Raw genomic sequence first — 22,259 nt, forward strand, 5'->3', positions numbered from 1 at the left:
CCATACCACATGGCAGCACGTCCCACGTCTCCGTCCTCGTCCTCGTCCTCGACCTCGAATTCGGCTTGCAAGGCACGCTGGGGATAGGGATATGACATACCACGTGCCTTCTTTGCCTCCTGCCCCTCTCTAGCAGCACGGTAAGTCACGTACTGCCGCTTCCTTGGTGACGGAACTTCCTCGTCACTGCTGGTGGTTTCTTCCTCCTCTGGCTGCACATAATCTTTGTCCATCTCCTCGTCATCCAGTGGGGAATCACTGTCGCCGGTAAAGGTGTCCAGGGTGACTTGAATTTCGCTCTCTGAGAGACCTCTCTAGCCATGTCTGAGCAGGACCGTGGCTACCAGGTGAGTGGACGAGTGGCGGGCTAGCGCGGGTCGCGCGGGGTCGCCGAGTGTCCCCGCCTGGTGGCAGGTAGGGGAAGGTCAGGCGAGGGTACGTACCGCAAATCAAGCGCGAAATTTGAAAATTGTCGAAATTATGCACATTGCAATTGCACGACGTACTGGTACGCCGCCGGGACTGGCAAATGCAAATCGTGGTGACGTACCCATACGTCGTCGGGATGGGGCGGGTTAACAATTCTCTCATCATCGTGTAAAACAACATACTAAGATAATTGTTGTTAGTAAAATAAATCTACTCAGAAACCTCGTTTCATCATGAAGGGAGTACCAAGTTTAACACAGTGCATTGAAAATAAATATATATTTAATTCAGTGAAGACTTTACTATACAGAAGTTGTTCTGGGTTCAACTTGGAAATTAAAATGTATCACAATATACCGTAAATGATTTTTCTTCTATAAAATCACGTAAATGTGGACTTACAACGCCAACCTAGATTTTATGAATTTCTTTAAGAAAACTATTTTTGTGACCTCGCTGGTGACATATGACTTATGAGTTACTCTGTGATTCATTCCTCACCGCTGCTATATTTGTACAGCATTTTTCTTACTGTGTTCTTGTAATAATGCATTAATATTGATGATATAATGTCTGAATTTAATAAGCTGTTTCATTAGATGAACAGGAAAAAGTGACCATTCATAATGATTAATGGTAATGTACGAACGACGAAGTGACAGTAGTAAATATTCTTGGAACCATTAAAAGTACCCAAACAGCAAACACAATAAAATTCTTAAACCATTAGTAAACTAGCTTTTTTTATTTTTTAAATGCTGGGGGGAGGGGGGGACAAGGGCAGTGTCACGGGAAAATGAGTGCAGTTAAAATGGAAAATGTTGATTCCAACGCAGTTCCGTTTCAGTGACTCATACAATCTCTCTTCCCAGTGATTCTGTTACCATCCTCATTCGTACCTGTTGTCCAGGCCACTGTACAGTCACTAGTACCATTCCTGCATCTCCCATCCACGAAAACCTCAGCTCTGCTGGTGCCATCGTTGATAATTACCCGGCTGCTCTATGGCCCGTCTGCAGTATACCGGCTTCTGACTTTACTGCAGATCTTCCAACTTAACTCCAGGTTCCTAAACTGCTAATTGAGATTGGTGCAGTATGCAAACCCCGATCTATTTTCTGTAGGAGAACCTGACAGTAATGCCACAGTCAGAGAAGATACAGTATCAGTGAAACCTTAGGTGTTATAGGGTACCTGTGTTCTTAGGCCGCGACACAAGAATCTCTTCTACAGAGAAAAGCAGTAACAGTCCATGTGTGGCAGTCTTAAGGAGTAAAGTAATAAAAAAAAGGTCACATTACTCTCATACAAGGAGCCTTCTCAGTAGCGGCTCTGCTTCATGGCAAGCCATATGCTAAAACGAAGACATCCTTTGTGTAAACCCTTCAGTAGCTGATGTTGGTTTTCAATAAAAAAAGACAACCTATCGAAAGGCATTATAATAGTTTGCAAACAAGTATGTTCATCAACTCTCAGCGCTCACTGAGATGAACCTTATTAACTTCTTGAGTCAAGAATATTTAGTGAAGTTCAAGTACCATGTTCTTGTCTGATGCCCTTTATCTTATATTAGAGTGGTTCTGAGCACTGCCCGGGTAAAAGCCGATGACCGTGCTTACTGGCATTGCCTGAACTGTGGGAAGCTACCCTCCTGTGCGAGACAACCTCCGATGTCCCATTTTACCCAATGCACCTATGCTCTCTCTTGGGCTCATTTCATCAAGGATATCGTTTTCCAAAGACCTATTTAGCCATGGAACTAATCCCTACAGTCGTATTTTCTCATTATCCATTAACCCATCTACATTGCACCCACCCATCCCACCCACGCATTTCGTTCTCCTCTCCTCTCTTTTGGACTCATCCGCTCAACATTCTTCACATTGTTGATGATATAGTGATTTTTAAGTTGTAATACTGGTATGGTATAAGAGGAAATTAGAAAATCTATAGTACCGGTAATTTGCTACTTAGTTCCACCACGTTGGCCTAATTAATTTTCCTTTTGGCTTTCCTGTGTACCTCGCACATAAAATATACTTCTAAGAGATTTGGTGTGGTAATCCGACTTATGCGTTCTTTATCCTGTACAGTTGTTGATTTTATACACGAGATTTATTCTCCCCCTTGTAGAATGCAACTCATGTGTGGGAAGGCTCCCTACATACAGCTCTTCTCAAAAAGGTAGAGTCAATGGCTTTTCATTTCATTAACTCTCCGCTCTCACTGGCTAGCTTCAGCCTATATCTCTTCGCCACACTGTTGCATTATTATATCTTTCAACCCCTACTTCAATGGTCACTGCTCCTCTGAATTGTGTGTTTGCATCTCTCCACCACTACATCGGCCGTGTAACATCAGTCTAACAACAAACCCTCATCCCTTTTCTGATCAACTCTTTAATCCAAGCATTAACCATTGCACCCAGTCCTTCATGTATGCAATAAGTCAGATTTGGAACTTTTTTCCTCTGTATATATTTCCTACGCCCTCTCAACTCCAGTCTTTTATACACAGTGTGTCCAGGCATCTCGAAATGATCGGACCTTGAATTTAACTCTCAGTTATCTTGTTATTATTTTTTTTCTTTGTGGGGAACAATTTGAGCATCAGAGGACAAACAACACCACCACTTTAAAAATGCCTTTAACCAATTCGTTGCATTAGGCATATTATATTTTGCTTTTCATGCTCAGTCAATTTATTTTATTCGCTTAAACACTTCTCCATAGAGAAAAGGTTTATTAATGCCTTCATTAACCCCTACAATGCAGTATATCTCCACAATTGCAGTACATAAATATTCTTGGAGAAGCAACATATAATCAATGCGACGGACTCTGCCTCAGGTAAATGTAATAACTATTGCAGCAGAGAGGACGTGTTCGTATCACCCACAGCCAATCCCCTGTCCAAGGATGCAAGGCATAACTTGGATGATGGACACGATATCCTTGGCAGCTAACTGCCTTGGCCACAAGCTTGCAAAAGTTGCCAATTCTCACATGACAACTTAATTAAATACATTAAACGTCGGTCTACTAAACTACTTTATATGCTTCAAGTATCACAAATAAAATATTTACATATTTACTAACTACAGTGAGGAAAAGAGGCTTCATTATGGTAAGTACATGAAAATCACTCAAGTACGTTAGCATGCTGTCGCATTTCCGGGGCCAACCTTGTTCTTTGCTCAGTCCATGATGTTCATGCTCTCATTATGTGAATGAAATGAAAAATTCATATCCATATATCTACATTATAATGTGAAACAAATATAAAGTAATAATGATTGCAAAATGTTAGTAGACTTCAGGTGAAGACGGTACGCAATGATGCATTCGTCCCAGGATTGAGGGACTTTAGCAGTGTCGCCTGCTACCTAGCTGGCGAGGTTGGTACTGGAAACAATAACATACCATTTCATTCCAGGAGGAATATTTTTCTCCGCTCAAATATCAATTAATCACTCTGACTCAATACTCTTTCCTTACTATTTCAATATGTTAAAAATTACATTCCTGCAGTCATAATGGACCCAGGATCAAATCCCGGCTGGGGCTGGGAACAGTTTAAGGATTTGAATATCCTAAAATGCAGACTTTCCTGATCTACCAGTTGACCCGCCGACATGTCGTAATATTACCTCTGCTAATACCAATACACCAATCTTGTATGAGGCAGCCCTAGCATGTATTCAATATGGATGATGGGTGTTAGCGCCGAAGTGATGACATGTGGAGGTGTAGGAGGACTACTGGGCTTTGCGATAGGTCACTCCTCCCGAGAAATAGGCCCTGAAGCCTTTGCCCAGAGTCGGACACGTAAATATATATATATATATATATATATATATATATATATATATATATATATATATATATATATATATATAGATGTATATATGTAAACAAAAGGAATATAAAGCCGTGTGAATCCAAAAAATTAGTACAGATCAATTTAAGATTGTCTGCAACAACCAGCGTTGCCAAATTGGCGGAAAATCCGCTAGATCTAGCGGATTTCATTTTCAAGTGGTGGAAAAAATTCGGTGCCAGCGGACGGCGGAAAATCTAGCGTATTTACTGTGCACTTGGTGGATATTCTAGCTGATTTGAGAATGAATGAATGAATGAATAAATGAAAATGTGACATGGCGGCGCAACAGCAGATGTCATATGACGCCGAACACAAGCATTAAAGAGAAGTAAAAAAAATAAATGAATAAATAAATAAATAAAATGATGCATAAAACAAAACGACAAAATCAAAGAAACAACGAAAATTAAAACGTGGTGGAAAGATTGAGGTTAAACGTGAACAGTATAAAAACACAGACTAAAATATGGTAAAGTCCTACAGTTTGTGGAGAAGGCCGGAACTTAATACAAAGGAGAATGTGCCTCCTCCCATAGCACAAGCCTCTTCCCCAAGTACCGAAGAGAGAAGATAATGTCCGTTGTCGGCTCGGCACCCGGAAAGGTACTGCCGACGAAGGTCCTCAAGACGGGCATTCCAAAAGAAGATGCTGCACAGTCAAAGGAAGCAGACAGTCATCACAATAGGAAGGGGGCACCTTTTCCATTAAAAAACCATGAGTCAGCCTAGTGTGGCCAATCCGGAGATGGGCCAAAGCTGTTTCCCACTGTCGGGATAGTCCCACATACCCTCCATCGCCCAGGTTCTGACGAATGCTGCGGAGTTTATTCACCCCTACTGCATCCCACCTTCTCTGCCAACAGAGACGGACAGCTTCTATAGTGCTTGTACATAAATCCTCAGATGGGACACGGTAATGGGGAGAGGAAGGGCGAGAGGCAGCGGCTCTCTCCACAGAGGCAGCACGCTCATTGCCTACGACCCCCACATGAGCAGGGACCCAACACATCTGTACAGAAAATCCGCGTCTGTGTAATAAGAGGAGCCACTCCAAGATAGACAGGACTAGAGGGTGTGATGAGAGGCCACAAGACAAAGCTTGCAAGGCACTGGATGAGTCACTAAAAATGGTGAAAGAAGCAAGGGGAAACTAAAAATCAGCTCAGCTCCAAGTAAAATAGCTGTATGTTCAGCAGTAAAAACAGAGGCGGAAGGAGGAAGACTCCCACCACGGCTAAAATCATGGAAAAGTACACCAAAGCCTGTCCCAATGCGGGACTTGGAACCATCAGTATATACAGGGATCGAGTCACTATGGGCAGAGGCGTGTTCTAAAAAATAAGACAGAGCTACCTGTGTGGAAAGAGAGGCCTTCCTCTCAGGGAAGTAATCACATGGCCGTACTTCTGGGAGGAGCCAGGGAGCCACTCGGGGAACACGCACAGGGCAAACAGGAAAAGGCTGAACACCTAACTCCTCCATGGCAGCCGTCACTCTGTACCAAAACGGTGGGTGTTATAAAAGGGGAAAAGAGCGACCACAGAGACAGCCATACAACTTGGTGAGGAAGGTAGACAGTGAAGGCAGTGCCAACACTGCACCAGTAAGGACTGGCGACGGAGATCTAGTGGCGGTTCATTCGCGTCTACTAATAGACTAGGAATTGGGGAAGACCGGAAAGCTCCAGTTGACAGACGGATCCCAGCATGATGGATTGAACTAAGAGGCTTCAGCCGTGCCTCAGAAGCAGAAGAGTATACCTCACACCCATAGTCCAATTTGCTCCATACCAAGGCACGGTAAAGGTAGAGCAGGGTGGCTCTATCAGAGCCCCAAGACAGGTGAGACAGAGTCCGTAAGAGAGACAGGGCACGGTGGCAGGATAAATGTAATGCATGGATGTGGGGAACCAACGTCAGCCGTCTGTCGAAAACAAGACCAAGAAACCTTGCTTCATCCACACATCGGACCCTGTGGCCATATAACTTGAGATCGGGGTCGGGGTGGACACCTCTCAAGTGGGAGAAATGTAAGGCCACTGTTTTTGTTGGGGAGAAACGGAAACCATGCATTGTGGCCCAATGAGATACGTGGTCTAAGGTAAGCTGCATGCAACGTTCAGCCACTGGCATCCGGGAGGCAGCATACCATATAGCTAAATCATTGACATACAGTGAGGCAGACACCCCCTCTGGAATAGAGGACAGAGTACCATCTAATGCTATAGCAAAAAGGGTCGTGCTAAGGACACTTCCTTGAGGCACGCCTTCTTCCTGAGGGTACGAAGAAGACAGAGTATCACCAATTCGAACCCTGAATGAACGGTCAAGCAGAAAGTCTACTATAAATAGGGGCAGCCTACCATGTAAACATAAAGAGTGAAGCTGCTTGATGATACCAAACCGCCATGTAGTATCATATGCCTTTTCTAAGTCAAAGAAGACGCACACCAGATGCTGCTTCCTGGCAAAAGCATCACATGCTGCAGCTTCTAGGCGGACAAGTGCATCTGTCGTCGAACGATATTTGCGAAAACCAGACTGACATCGAGAGAGACAGTCATTCCTTTCGAGGAAATACATTAAGCGTGAATTGACCATCTTTTCAAACAGTTTATACAAGCATGGTCTAAGGGCAATTGGTCGATATTCTAGAGGACTGGATCCTGTCTTCCCTGGCTTCTGGAATGGCAGGACAACAGCTTCGTGCCAAGAGGTAGGAAGAGAAGAGTCTCTCCAAATTCTATTAAAAAGCTTGAGGAGAAAAGACAGTGCATCATCACCCAGGTGCCGAAGCATTGTATAGGGAATATCATCTGACCCTGGTGAGGTGTCATGACAAAGGGAAAGAGCAGATTGGAGTTCATGGGAAGAGAAAGGGAGGTTGTAAGACTCCCGCCTCCTGGAATGGAAGTTAAATACCCTAGCCTCTTCTACATCCCTGTGTCTGGCAAAAACTGGAGTGCTAGCATCTCTATGGCTGACCGCTGCAAAGGCAGAAGCAAAAATATCGGCCACAGCCGCAGGGTCACCAACAGGCTCACCATTTGACAGCAGCACAGGGGACCTGCCTTGCGGGAATTTTCCTGAAATCTTTTGTACCCTCTTCGACACCTGAGACACTGGTGTCTTAGAGTTTACGGAAGACACATAAGCCATCCAAGAGTCTCGTCGGGCTTGTTTGAGGACCTGGCGTGTACTAGCACGTGCCCTCCTGAATTCGACAAGATGATGCTCTGTTTTGTAGCGACGATAATGTGAAAATGTTGTCTTTTTGGCACGTACAGCAATACTACAATCCTCATTCCACCATGGGACAGGGCGATAGTTATATGTGCCAGAGGTTCTTGGAACAGCATGGAGGGCAGCAGAGTGGATAAAATAAACGTAAAGAATGAAACAGCTTCATCTATATGTGGAAAGTCTTCTATGGAAACACCAATAGAAGTCAAGAAGGAAAAAAGGGACCAGTCCGCCTTATCTAACCTCCACCTCAGGAGGCGGGAACAAGGACTAGATATTGCTGCAGTAAGGAGGATAGAAAAGTGATCACTCCCATGCAGATCCCTCAGAACCTCTCAGGTGAAATCCAGGAGGCAGTCAAGAGAACAGACAGAGAGGTCAATTGTGGTAAATGTATTTGTCTGAGGATGAAAATGCGTAAACTCGCCAGTATTCAGCAGGGAGAGATCCTCATCCTTCAATAAGGATGCCAGCAAACGCCCATGTTGGTTAATTACACAGTCACCCCACAAAGGGTGGCGACCGTTAAAGTCCCCCAGGAGGAGAAAGGGCTTAGGTATTTGTCTGAGGAGGTCTTCAAGGTCTGCTTTACTAACTACTGCACTGGGTGGTAAATAAATGCAACAGACAGTATACCAGCGGAGGGCATACAACTGCACAGCAACACACTGAAGATCAAACTGAAGGTGAACCTGTTGATGAGGGACATTAGCCCTCACCAAAACAGCACCACCTCCAACAGGATCCCGGGTTGGAGCTGAGTAAAAAGCATCATACCCAGGTGGTGAATGAGGAGTGGCAAGCCCTACAAGAGTTTCCTGGAGACACACGCACAAAGGGGAATAAGCCAGGAGGGTCCGCAGCTCCTCCCAATTACCACGCAGTCCTCGACAATTCCATTGTAATATACTGGCTGAGAATGCCATAGTACCCACAGCGAAGGAAGAATCAGGTTGAGGGGCGAGACAACCTTGCCCCCGGCAAGCAAACCAGATTTAGGTTGCTGCTTAGAACTGCCTTAAGAAAGGGACTGCCTGGCACCGTTATGGTCTGTGCCACCCAGCTGAAGATAACCTGGAGGACGAAGAAGAGGGCTGGACGATGGTTTTCCTCTTTGGCAGGGCAAGAGATGGTTTGGCAGGTGGACCGCAAACTGCCCTAGCCGGAATAGAGCAGGCAGTGCTACCACGAGAAGGAGCACAATCAGTAGTGCATCCCACAGTACTGGAATCCTGAGAGGGCAATGCCTCATGCAGCTGAGCAGGTGCATCAACTACCTGAGGACCACCACTATCTGGCGGTGGCTGGGTCCTCAGTGAGACACCATCCCCAGCCTGCACTTGCCCTGACCCCTGAGCATCCCGAGGAGGAGTAGTAGTGAGCTCCACTGCAGAGATCTTTGGTAGCAGCGCTTCGCTCTCTGAGCACTCCAAGGAGCCACGGTGACGCTTACCTTGCACAGGAAGGACATCGGGAGTTTTGGATGTGTCAAAGCGAGGTGTAGCATCGACACGGGTGTTTGTCACAGGAGGAACTGGAGGAACTGGGATGGGGGAGGCACTCCCAGATGCTGGAAGCACCATCACAGAGGGGAGACTCCCAGAGACAGGAGGCACCTCCCCGGAAGAAGCACAGCTGCTTCCAGGCTGCACTCCCTCGGTGGAACCCCCCGTCCGAGAAGGCCGGGAAGTAGAACGCCGAGAATTTGATGAGGCATTGTGTGATGGCAGGGGCACCTGCCGAGTAGCTTTATGGCGAGACAACACAGCAGCAAATGTAACCCCAGGGTGAATGAACAGCTCCCTTACCTTGGCCTTTGCCTCAGAAAAGGAAATTTTCTCCTTCGTTTGGACAGAAATAATCTCATATTCATACTTGTATACTTCGTAATCCCTTGAGGAGGCTGCATGTGCTCCTCCACAGTTCAAACATTTAGAGGGTTAACAATCATCCATATTATGAGAAATTCCACCACAAAATCCACAAACCTCAGGAAGGCCAGATGCTTCCCGTCTGCAAGAACGGCGAACATAACCAAACCTTTGACAACAATAGCACCTTCTAGGTCGGGGAACATAAGGTTTAACTTTAAGCTTCCAACATGCAGTGGTGATGACCTCTGGCAAAGTAAGATGATCAAATGTCAAGATAAGAGTGCGCCTGGGGGTTAAAGTCCCATCAACTTTCTTCATTATTCTTTGTACTCCTACAACTCCGTGAGGAGCCAGCCCCTCTAAGAGGGAAGAATCAGATTATGAGACTAAGTCACGAGATTATACAACCCCTCGGGACTGATTTAGGACCGAGTGATGAGAGGCAGATACATGATAACCAGCGACCATAGTTAGGGACTGGATGCGTGAACTCTACTCTTCATTCCTGGCTTCTAGCAATAGAGAACCATCACCCTGTAAAGAGACCTTGGGGGTAAATCCACATGCTGTAACTAGACCACTGTGAATCTGGAAACAGTTCAGGTTCTGGAAGGAAGTACCATCATCCATTTTAAGGACTATATATTTTGTGTTGTGTAAGAATGCTTCACAAAGACACCAGGTAAAAACTCAGTACAGGGAACATCTGTACTCGCAGTTTTGGCAGATGACCTGGAGGGTACAGGGTCGTCGGCCAGAGAGAGACCAGTTGATGCCAACTTGTGCGGCTGGTCACCGACCACACGAGTGGTTAAAGATTTGGCTAATGTATCCATATATACACTGGCAAACATAAATTGGCACCAGGAGCCAAAGGAGACAGCCTACCAGGGAGTGTGGGGACCGAGCGCAGTCTGATAGGAGCGGGGTACCTCGTCCCCAGAGGATGTCCCAAAAAGAACACCCCGTGTTACAAAAGTTTGTTCCCACCAGTGCAAAGACCCCCTTCCCCAACACCCCCCAGCCCAGACACCCAACCAACCAACTCAGGACAGCACTGAGGCGACCCCTCTGGAGAGCGGCACCAATGACCCATACGGGTAACCTATGTTTCGGGCAGCGCTTAATCAGACCCCTCACCCACAACCCTACCTGCATGGGAGACCCTGCCAGATGTCATTACATCCACGAGCAGGCTTGTGGGATCACAGAGGCACGCAAGCCCCCCCACCAAGACAAGGTGGCTGCCCACGGGGAGGGCGGATTTAAGAATAGCTGGTATTACTGCACAGTTATTACCGGTAATAATTTTTTTCAACTATTATGAAAATCGTAGGAAAAGTAATTATGATGTAATAAGAATTTGGCAATCTGACCATCTCTGTCTATCCATCCGTTTTCGTTCCATCTGAACTCTGAAGTCCGATCTGAGTGAACACGTTCTCACCATGCGGGTGACCGGGCGGAGGGAGGAAAGGGGGTAGTACACCCAGTATTCCTCGAGACTTCACCGTGACCGTTTAAGTGGTTACCTTCCGTTTGAAAATAGGGCCGACATACACTCAAGCATATAGGAAGAACTTAAGTGTTGCAACCATAGTTGATTAGGTTAATTGTTAGATATATGTTTAATTCTTATAAAATTTGCATGTATTGTGGATAGATCAAAATAATAATCCAAACAATATTAATATTTGCTAGTTATACACATGCACAACCATTTCAACATTTCAGTAACATTCAGAAAGCACTTTACACATTGTATACATCCTTACCAAGCAGGGTACTGCATCATATTGGCTGGTGGTGATGATTATGATGTTTATTTTGAAGAATTACATGGGTTTATAGTGTTTAGCGTATTTTAGCCGATTTTGTTGGTCACTCTAGCGCATTTTTGTCAGTCCCATTTGGCAACACTGGCACCAACCTCGCACACCACGAGTTAAACCTATTTGGCGCCCTCAATTTCGGCAGGCGGTTACATCTTCCCATGTTTTCCGGTTTTGAAAATTATACATTTTTCATAAGAAGCATTCAGTACATTCCCTTCAGCATTTGCCTGATGGAGCATTTATGTTTGAAAACATGATAGGCATTTCAAAATAAACATGCACTGAGACTTGTATTTGTTTTATGTATTTTAGTAACTATTCTGCAAAGTTTTTATTAGTATATCATGTCTAGAAAACTGGTATAATAATGATTACAATATTGCAGAAGTCATGTACTGTTCACTAATAATTATCATGGAAGAGATTTTCGAAAGCATAGAAGAGGTGACCAACTTTAACTGATTTATCAGGTGAGCATTGGCAGCTTTTGGGAGTTTGTGGCCAAAACAATGAAGCCAGTCTGACAATGAATTGTACTGAAATACTCCTCAATGTGAATCAGGTACTTTCAGAACTGAAAGGGAAAGATGATCCTCCTGCATGTCTGTTTGCCTGTGTCTGTCTGACCCTATATATATATATATATATATATATATATATATATATATATATATATATATATATATATATGGAGCCTCTGTGGAACAGTGGTAGAGTGTGCGTTTCGTACACGGATGAGTCAGGGTTCGCGCCCCGCCAGGGTAATAAACTTTGGGAGTGTTCACCCGGCCACGTACTGCATTGGCGGACACCAGGGGTGCTGTGGTTGAACCAGTGTCGCTTATTGTAAAGTATGCTTGCACCCAGTCGGCTTGCGCGGGTCGATTACACTTGGTTCACAGACTACACACACATCCAAAGCCACTCCAACACTACAATTACATTAACAAGCACTTCTCCCCCTACATACAATCTCTACTAGACAGCGTAAGCCACTTGGTAGAGATACATTGGCAGTATTGTCCCGACTTCGGTCGGGATAGGCCGGTCCTGCAGTGGATACTCAAATGGCTGCTGCTGCTGCTGATGATGATATATATATATATATATATATATATATATATATATATATATATATATATATATATATATATATATATATATAGTTTATATCCAGTATATTATAAAAGAGCTGCATTGTTTGTTATTTTGTTTGTCCTTCAATCATGCCAAAACCAGGGGTCAGAGACCCCGAGACCCATATATACTCTGAATCAGGGGGACCCAAGGATGGTTTTAAGGGGGTCAGAATTCAGATCTGGGTCATTTGAGGTCACTGGTGGAGTGTTTGCCGTTTTGGCCCGGGCAATGCCGGGTATCCCCGCAACCCATTATTTGGCATGGAGACTCATATGAGCTTCAGGTCGGACATAGCCTATGTGAGGTTGATCGAGGTCATTTGAGATCATCGGTTGGAGGTCATTTGAGGTCACCGGTAATACACGCTCAAACGACTGGACTCGCAGCCCAATTTTTGGCATGGAGACTCACACGACGCCAAGTTTGGACATAAGATATGTGAGGTTGACTGAGGTTATTTGAGGTCACTGGTAATACACGCTGGATTGAGTATACTGCGCAGGCCAGTTTTTGGCATGGAAACTCTCATGGCCGCCAGTTAATATGTAGGCTATGTGAGGTTGACCTCCGAGGTAATTTGAGGTCACCAGTTGGAGGTCATTTGAAGTCACAGGTAATAGTAAACAAGTGCGCACAGATACTGTGTGTTAGTCTGTGAAAGCTGAAAGAGAAAGTTCCATGACCTCTTAAAATCCCTCTTCTAAAGCATAAGAGCTACATGGTCTTTCTGGAGTAGAAAGAAAGATTGAACTAGAACAGAATTAGGATTAGAGTGTTTGCCTTTTTGGCCCGGCTATGTCAGGTGCCCCTGCTAGTATATATATAATAGACCTAAGTTGTTTGTTTTTTGTTTGTCCTTCAATAACCCCCACACCAAGTGCCAGAGACCCCCTGACCCATATATATTCTGATCCAGGATGACCCAAGGATGATTTTAGGGGGGTCAAAAATCATATCTGGGTCGCTTGAGGTCATCAGCAGAGTATCGCCTTTTTGGCCCGGGCAACGCCGGGTACCCCTGTAGTCCAATTTTTGGCATGGAGACTCACCTGACCTACAGTTTGCACATAGGCTATGCGAGGTTGACCTCCGAGGTCCTTCTCTTCTAAACTGAGACTCAGCTCTCTGAGGTAACTGATAGCAAACCCTTGTCTGTAGGCTATCCTACTTTCACTACAGTCATTTCAAAGCAAAAGGTGCTGTTGTGTATATGTATGCAACGACTTATCTTGCACTCGTATTCCAGAACTTGATTCTTTTGAATTCTCTATTCTCTGGCTTCGGCTTTCCTGTCATTCTGTGACTTAATATATCTGTGTTGCTTACTTACCCCTTAATTCTAGTCTGACTATGAAAAAATCTTCATGTATCTTACCTCTGTGATGGAATACATCCTATCCATTCCTCCTTTCTCTGAAATCTCCATTCTAGGAGCTTTCAATGTTCACCGCCACCTTTGGCTCTCCTCTCCTATCACTGATCCACCTGGTGAACAGCCAAAATCTTTTCTATCCCTAATGACCTAGAGCATTTTGTACACCACCCTATCCGTAACCCTGACCATTTTGGAGAAAATTCCAACATACTTCACCTCTTCCTTACAACTAATCATTCTGCTCATGGTGTAAATCTTTCCTTTCAGTCGGGCTCTTCCGATCACAACCTTATCGCCTTAACCTGTCCCATTGCTCCAGTATAGCCGGTGGAACCTCCAAAGAAATGTTGGCTGTGGTACTTTGGAGCTGCTGATTGGGAGGCAGCACTTCTTTGATTTTCCCCAGGAATGATTACTGTTTCCATGGCCGAGAGCCCTCCGAGTGTTCTATGCTCATTACAGAGGTTATTCTCTTGGGCATGGTACCATACATTCCTTTCTCAAGTCCTTTGACTAATTCAAAGAAACCTTGGTGTAATCACGTTTGCTCCAATGCTCTCCACAACAAAAGAAGGCCAACAAAAGGTACCGGAACCAATCCACTCCTGAATTTCACCTTTGTTATATTTCTGCCCGGAATCATGCAAAGTCTATTTTTCACTTCACTTAAAATATTTTCATCCGTACTAAAACCTCACAACTCTCCAAATCGAATTCTTCCTGCTCTTTCTGGCAACTTGCCAAAAACCTTTCTAACAACATTACCTCATCATCCTTCCCTCTTGTTTTCTACTCTGATAGCTCTCTAGCTATTTCTTATATTGATAAAGTATAACTCCTCACTCAGACTTTCTCCTGCATTCCCGCCATCTCTTTCTGCTGCATTCCCACCATCTCTTTCCCGCTCTGACTCCCTTATGGCTGACATAATAATTTCTTCAACTGATGTATTTTCTGCCATATCTGGCCTCAATTCTAACAAGGCATATGGGCCTAATGAGGTCCCTTCTATTGTCCACAAGAACTGTGCTTTTGTACTTACACCCTGCCTAGGAAAACTTTTTCAAAAGCCTTTGTCCATGAACTTGCATCTTTCGTTCTTCCTGGAAGTTTGCTTTCATTTAGTCTGTCTCAAAGAAAGGTGATCATTCCAATTGCTTTAACATCCTGTCTTTCAAAAGTTTTTGAGTCAATTCTTAATAGGAAAATTTTTAAGCATCTTTCCTATTACAACCTTCTCTCTGATCGTCAGTATGGGTTCCGCCAGAGATCCTCCACTGGTGATCTTCTCACCCACTTCTCAGGCTCCCGGTTATTCTCCTTTCGGGGCTTCGGCGAAAGCTTTGCCATTGCACTTGATATCTCAAAGGCTTTTGATCGAGTGTGGCATAACTCTTTAATTTCCAAACTGCCCTCTTACAGTTCTATCCTTCTATCTGTGCATTAATCTCTAGCTTCCTTTCTGGTTGTATAGACGGCCTCCGTTCTTCACCTAGAGCAACCAATGGTTGAGTTCCTCAGGACTCTGTCCTATCACAAACTCTCTTCCTTTTATTCATTAATGACCATCTAAGCTGTACATCTAACCCTATCCACTCATACACTGATGACTCCACCCTCCACCTTTCCATTTGCTTCCCGCAGCAACCATCTCAGCAGTTATGAGGTTTGGGAAAACCTAATCTCTGACTTGGCTCACATATCTGCTTGGGGTAAAAATAACCTTGTTGTTTTTAATGCATCAGATACTCAGTTCCTGCATCAATCAACCCCACAAAATCTTCCACAAGAGTACCCTCCAATTTTAACAATATCCAGCTCAATGCTGCGTCATCTTTAATCATAACGGGTTTCATTCTTTCGGAATTTATCTTGGAAAGAACACATTACCTCCCTTGTAAAATCTGCTCGCAGGAGACTGGGTGTGCTAAACCGACTTTGTACTTTCTTTACCCCCACACAGTTGTTGACTTTATACACGGGTTTTATTCGCCCCTATGTACAGTAGAGTACACCTCTTACGTGTGGGGAGGCTCTCCACACACAGCTTTAATCAACAAGGTGGAGTCAAAGTCTCTTCGTCTCATTAACTGTCCTCCACTTCCTTGCTCCCTTCAACCCCTGTCTCTTCGCCGCACTGTTGCATCTTTATCTCTTTTTTATTGCTACTTCAGTGGTCAATGCTCCTCTGAACTATCTGTTTGCATCCCTCCACCACTACGGCGGCCACGTAGCACCCGTCTAGCAAGCAAACTCTCATCCCATTTCTGTCCAACTCTCTAATTCAAGAGTCAACCGCTACTCCCAGTCCTTCATGTATGCAAAAGGTCAGCTCTGGAACTGTCTCTCTCTCTGTCGATTTTTCCTACTGCCTACGATCTACTGTCTTTTAAACTCAGTGTGTCCAGGCATCTCGGTATGAATGAATCATGAATTTGGCTCTCTGTTATCTTGTTTTTGTTTGTTTTTTCTAGAAGGCCTTTGTTTTTTTCTTCATTGCATAAAAAAGAAATGCACACACTGACATACAGTCACACATATAGACATACATACAGTAGACACACACACACACACACACACACACACACACACACACACACACACACACACACACACACACACACCGCTCGCTGGTGCAGTGGTAACGTTCTCGCTTGCCATCTGGTAGACGGGAGTTCGCGCCTCGCTCAGGTTGCGAAAAGTTTAACTGACGAAGTGGGTGGTTACTGTCCCCCTTGAGCAAGGGGTTAGGGTGTGTGCGTGTGTGAAGGTCACAGCCTTGCCCTTAGATCGGACTATATGAGCTCTCAGTTCCCTTCCGGGAGGGTAAAAGCTGACGATCACGACCATCAAGTGATCCTGACCGACCCGGTGAATTACACACACACACACACACACACACACATTCTCTCTCTCTCTCTCTCTCTCTCTCTCTCTCTCTCTCTCTCTCTCTCTCTCTCTCATTCATTCGCACACTCTCACTTTTCTACACGCACATACTCACAGACTCACTCACATACATCATTACTCACCCTCACTCACTCTCTCACTCACTCTCACACACTCAACATTATCACACGCTCACTCACTCCCCCGTACCCTAACACAGTCTCCCTCTCACCACTCTCATCTGCACACTCTTAGTCTCACTCGCTTTCACTCACACAGTCTAACTGTAACGCACTTTACCTCCCATTGTCTCTCACTCACTCTCTCACAGTAAGTCTCACACTATCACTTACGCAGCCTCACTCTAACCCACTCTCACTCTCATTGACTCTCACACGATATCTCACTCTCATTGACTCTTACAGACGATATCTCACTCTCATTCCTCTCACAAATGCTCACTCACTCACTGACTGTTAGTCTTGCTTACTTTCACACACTCTCACTCTAACACTCTTTATTTCATTCACTCTCATACACTCGCACACTCACAAGTCCTCACTCTCGCACATGCACTTTCATATACCCTCACTCTCACACACTCTTACTCTCACACACTCACTCGCATTCGCTCTCACACTTGCACTAAAAACAAACACTATGACTCACACTGTGGCTCTCGCTTTCATTTTGGCACTGGGACTCGCACCTGAAGTGGCACCTACACTCGCACTCGTACTCTCTCTCTCTCTCTCTTGTTGATTATTGTTTGTTTTTTTAGTGCTTGTGGGTGTTCTTATGCATCTTATGTGTTTGTGAGTGTGTTTGTGCTTGTATTAATGCTTGTGTCTTTATGTGTGCATGTGTTTGTGACTGTTTGTTTTGTATTTTTGTGCGTGCTTGTGCTTATGTGGACCTCTAAGTTTTCTTTATAAGAATGTGTGTTTGTTTGTATTTGTTTCCACGTTAGTATGCCGTTGGAGTATGCAGCTTAATGCGACAATTACAATCTTGTTGTGTAAATCTTACATTTACATGTCTCTCTCGTTTAATACCATACATCCTAAAGTACAGATATGGTTTATTTTTACTGTATGTTTCCCCCACATTACCTGACCAAGGCGAGGCAAGAAGCTCAGTATTCAGGAAACGAAGGTGAGCCAATATTCATTTTAGTGACATTAAAATTCCAGGAAAAAAAATGATTATAAATTTCTTGTCTCTAACCCATCACGTCCCGAGGTTTTCCGCACCTCCGACATCCCCCAGTCCCGAGGTATTTTCGATTTTTTTTTTTTTGGCTAAAACCTCCGCTTTTGGTGAGAAACATCGAAAATTCAATGAGAAATCGCTCACCTGAGGTTTAAAAAACTCAATCCAGGTAGGAGTTCCTCCTTACCTGACTGGGTTTTCTAACATGCTGGCACCAAAGAAAACGAGTTCTATGGGAGGGTAACTATTATATCCACTCATAAATGGTATTTATTTACTTACTTGGTACGAATTTATATGTAATATGAGAGTATATTGGTTTTCAAGCAGTAATATAGGCATTATAAGCATTGTTTCACTCACTAACTAATCACCATTTATGACCTTTTTTTCCCACATTACCTGATCATCATTTCTGACTGTTTCTTCCTGTAATGCTATGTAAACCTTGTCCTCCACATTGTCATCGATTGGGGAATCACTCTGGCCCTGAATGTCTTTATTGGCCAGGTCACTGGTAACAGGTGAATTGCTGAGACAATGGCGTGAGGGAGGGAGGGGGGAGGTTATGCGGTGTAAGGCATTGTCCCCGCTTGGCATCTTGTAGAGGAATAGAGGAAGGTGTCCCGTGCATAAATACGAAAAATCACGTGTGAAAATTGTGGAAATTAGGGACCTTGCAATTGCACAACGTACCGGTACGTCGCCGGGACTGGCAAATGCAAATCATTGCAACGTACCCATACGTCGACGGGACGGGGCGGGCTAAGTATTATTGCTATTCAGGTTTATCCAATCACAGAATAACATTATGGTTTATTTCTCACACGATTCACGCTTGTGCTCAATATGCAAAATATACCCAGGTAACTCTGCTCCTCCTGACCAGAGAAATAATCACACAGAATGCTAATCACGTGACTTTCCTTACAACACGCACCGCAAATATCGTCGTCATAGTAGATAGAACTATAGTCTTATAGTGTAAATATTCTGCAACTCTAAAAAAGCCTGTTCTTGGCATTTTCACAATTTTCTGTTAGCCATGTTTGACGCTGACGCTATGTTATGCCAAAATACTTTTTTTTTTTTTTGCATAGAAAAAATGCAGTTAAGCCTCTTTAAAACTATTTTGGGTAATTTTTAACCCTAGATAGGTAATCAGGGGTATCAGATACCCCACGTTTCTAGGTCACGCACAGTACCTTTATGACCTTAAGACCTAGAGATCTCTCTGTCCCTCTACCTGCCCGACTAGTCAAACCCTTCATGGTGATGGTGGGGTCATTCCTGTAACTGGCTCTAATTTTGCTCTATAGACCCACTGGGGTACAATATACCCCAGATTACCAATCGTGTGATGTCTTGGGGTATATCATACCCCGGATTACCAATCGTGCGAGAGCCATTGGGGTACATTATACCCCAGATTACCTATTGTGTGATGTCTTGGGGTATGTCATACCCCGGATTAGACTAGACGATGGCCATTATGCATGTTTTATGGCATGGTCAATGCAGGAACTATCAATGCATATGTCACCTACAACAAAATGCAGAACAAAAGAGGTCAACCAGAGATGGACCGCTGAATCTTCGTGCTGAAGCCCGGTGTGTGGTGAGCCCGCCTCACTCATCTGCAGTGACTGCACCTAGATCCTTGTAAGGTAACTTCTGTCAGGGATTACCATTCATTCTACCTGCTAAATGTGATATTACAAGTAAATATATGCACACAGACCAAAATAGAACAGCTCCATGGAAAATGACCAAAAATTATGTAATTATTTATTCCTACAGTTTTGGCCCCCTGCTTTTTGTACTTTTTTTCATTTAATTTGTTTCTCCTTTTGTTTACACATGGACCCGACATCGGTCTACAAGAGAAGAACCAAGAAGTCTCCATTTTAGTTTCTATTTTTCCTACGGTTAATTTTGAAATTGAAGTGTTCAATTTACTGTATATTTTTTCCAAAATTTTGTTACAAATATTTTTTTCACTTACATTTAACTTTTTTTGCCAGAGTGAATGCAAATAAGTTGTATTTTGTGTGTGCTGAAGCATATTTAAATAAATCAATGCAAACTACCATTATTAGTATTATTTTGTTTGGGGTATGTCATACCCCAGATTACCTATATGGGAGTCCTCATGGGGGTTTACCTATCTAGGGTTAAGGAGACCTTGAACCACCCTATTTTGCAGTCTTTTTTGTAATTTTTTCCTTAGCTCGTCATAGGATTCTTCAAATATATTCCGATTGTCTTTTAAATTTCGGTATTTTTACTTCTTTTAAAAATGGTAAAAAAAAGCATTTAAAAACTTTTTACAGACGTTAATTATCATGCGGTGCGCAAAGAGAGACAGACGTCATCTTAGAACGTCATTTTTGAGCGATATTCCCTTTATCAGTGCCTGTTTAACCAAATCTAATATAAATTTTCGTAACATAAATTGATCCTAACTTTAAGCAACTTTTTCTGTAATCTAACCAATTTTATGCTAACCTAAGCAAACTTATCCTAACCTATGTGTGAAGAGAGATGCACGCCTTCTTAGAACGCCATTTTAGTGCAAAATTACCCTTTCCAATGGCTTTATATTCATACATAACCTAAATTTACTTAACCCAACCTAATTTATCCTAACTTTATCTACCTTATTTTATGTTAACTTGACCAATTTTATGCTAACCGGAACAAACTCATCCTAACCTAACCTAAGTCATCAATAATGTAATTATATTTTCCATGTCTATTGATGGATCCTCTTCATACTCGAAAAAGCACTTTTATACACTTTAACAAAGTCACTGAATAAGTGTAAAGGGATTTTTTTTTTTTTTAGAAGGTGGTATTGTCTCCTTAAGGACATGTTCACATGAGACATTTTCAAATGCGCATTTCCCAGCGTGCATTAACAATGACAGTGGTAGTGTATTGGACTGTACACATGCTACCATGCGTTTTACTCAACCGCTGGTCCAAAAGCGCGATCCGACATTTCACTTCCTACCGCGTGTTTGTTTAGCAATTCGAGGTTTTAATATGACTGACTGTATTTCCGCCAGGGAAACACGGCGTCTACTGTCGCATTTAAAAACGCCTCGTGTGAACAGGGCCTAAGGATTACCAAAATTTTTTGCAACACTTCCCAACAACCACTATCCAAGTTATGTAGGCACGACCGTGTGCTGTCCACGGCCTTTCTACGTGGATTTAAGGCTCGAAGCTTCATTTCCATGCACATTAGTGCCAGACTGCCCAATCTGAGCAGCTGAGTAAGAATTGTTGCAAGTTTAGGCAGAATCTCATAGCACTGTACTCCCTAAAAGTCATACAACAACCACAGACACTGCATTAAAAGCCTAACCGAATTCCTGTTAAATCCAGTGAGCGTTAGCCAAATTGTGAAATAGTCTTGCAGAAGATGCATGTTTGTAAAATCTGATAGGCTTATGGACTTGTGAGTCCTAAAAGTCATGAAACAAATCTCAGTGGATCTTTATGAGAGCCATTTCATTGCACAGTCGTTCTATTGGTTGGTTTTCTTATCTACAGGTCCATTATATACGCCAGTTTCTAAGTGATACTCAAGTTCAAACTAAACCACAAATCTGCAGGGGACTGAAAGGAATATCCTAGGGGATTAAGAAGGACTTGTGATGGCTTTGAAGCTATAAGCATTTCATAATCACAAAGAGATGCAGCACACTCTTTATGGTATTAGAGAAAAGTAGAAAGAACTAAAAATAAATATGTACAAGCTCTTTGTGCATCATGTGCTACCACAATATTATGCATGTAGGCATTGAATATTAATGGAAGTTTCATTCATTCATTCATTGCCAGATACCATGTATCCCAAACGGGGTGGCCAAGGGCTTAGAGTTAATTGTTTTACAGGGAGGGGCACTAATCCTCCACCAACCCACTTGACACGTAGGGAGAACGCCAACAGCATCTGGTGTTCCCAGGCGGTCACCCATCCAAGTACTAACCAGACCCAACGTTGCTTAACTTCTCTGATCGGACGGGAAGCGGTGTACTCAACGTGGTATGGCCGTTGGCTTAATGGAAGTATTCATTATTATTATAGTAAAACCTCACTATAACGGACTAACTGGGACTCAACCCATCCTGAAAAAAGCAAAATTCCGATAAAAGCGACATCCATACTTCCCCCTGCTAACCCGGACTTTTCCGATATATCAGACATTAGTCCGGACTGCACCAATGGTTTTTAAATTGTTTTGAGTACCATTGGAGTACTGTACTGTATTATACAATCACTATAATATTCAAATGATAAAATGTATAAAATAATACTGTACTGTACACCGATAAACATGTCTATTATTTACCTTATTGTGGGAACATA

General features: G+C 43.4%; 1 non-coding gene across 1 annotated transcript; it reads right to left on the reverse strand.

The window, feature by feature from the left end:
• Positions 1–21,830: 21,830 nt before the first annotated feature.
• On the reverse strand, positions 21,831–21,949 carry LOC145390805 (5S ribosomal RNA). Its single transcript, XR_013895719.1, has one exon. It is a non-coding gene; the product is annotated as a 5S ribosomal RNA (ribosomal RNA).
• Positions 21,950–22,259: the final 310 nt, after the last annotated feature.

The sequence above is a fragment of the Coenobita brevimanus genome, chromosome 15 (assembly GCF_032717465.1).
Source record: "Coenobita brevimanus isolate Jiangsu-jjx chromosome 15, ASM3271746v2, whole genome shotgun sequence".
In the NCBI taxonomy this organism is placed as follows: domain Eukaryota; kingdom Metazoa; phylum Arthropoda; class Malacostraca; order Decapoda; family Coenobitidae; genus Coenobita; species Coenobita brevimanus.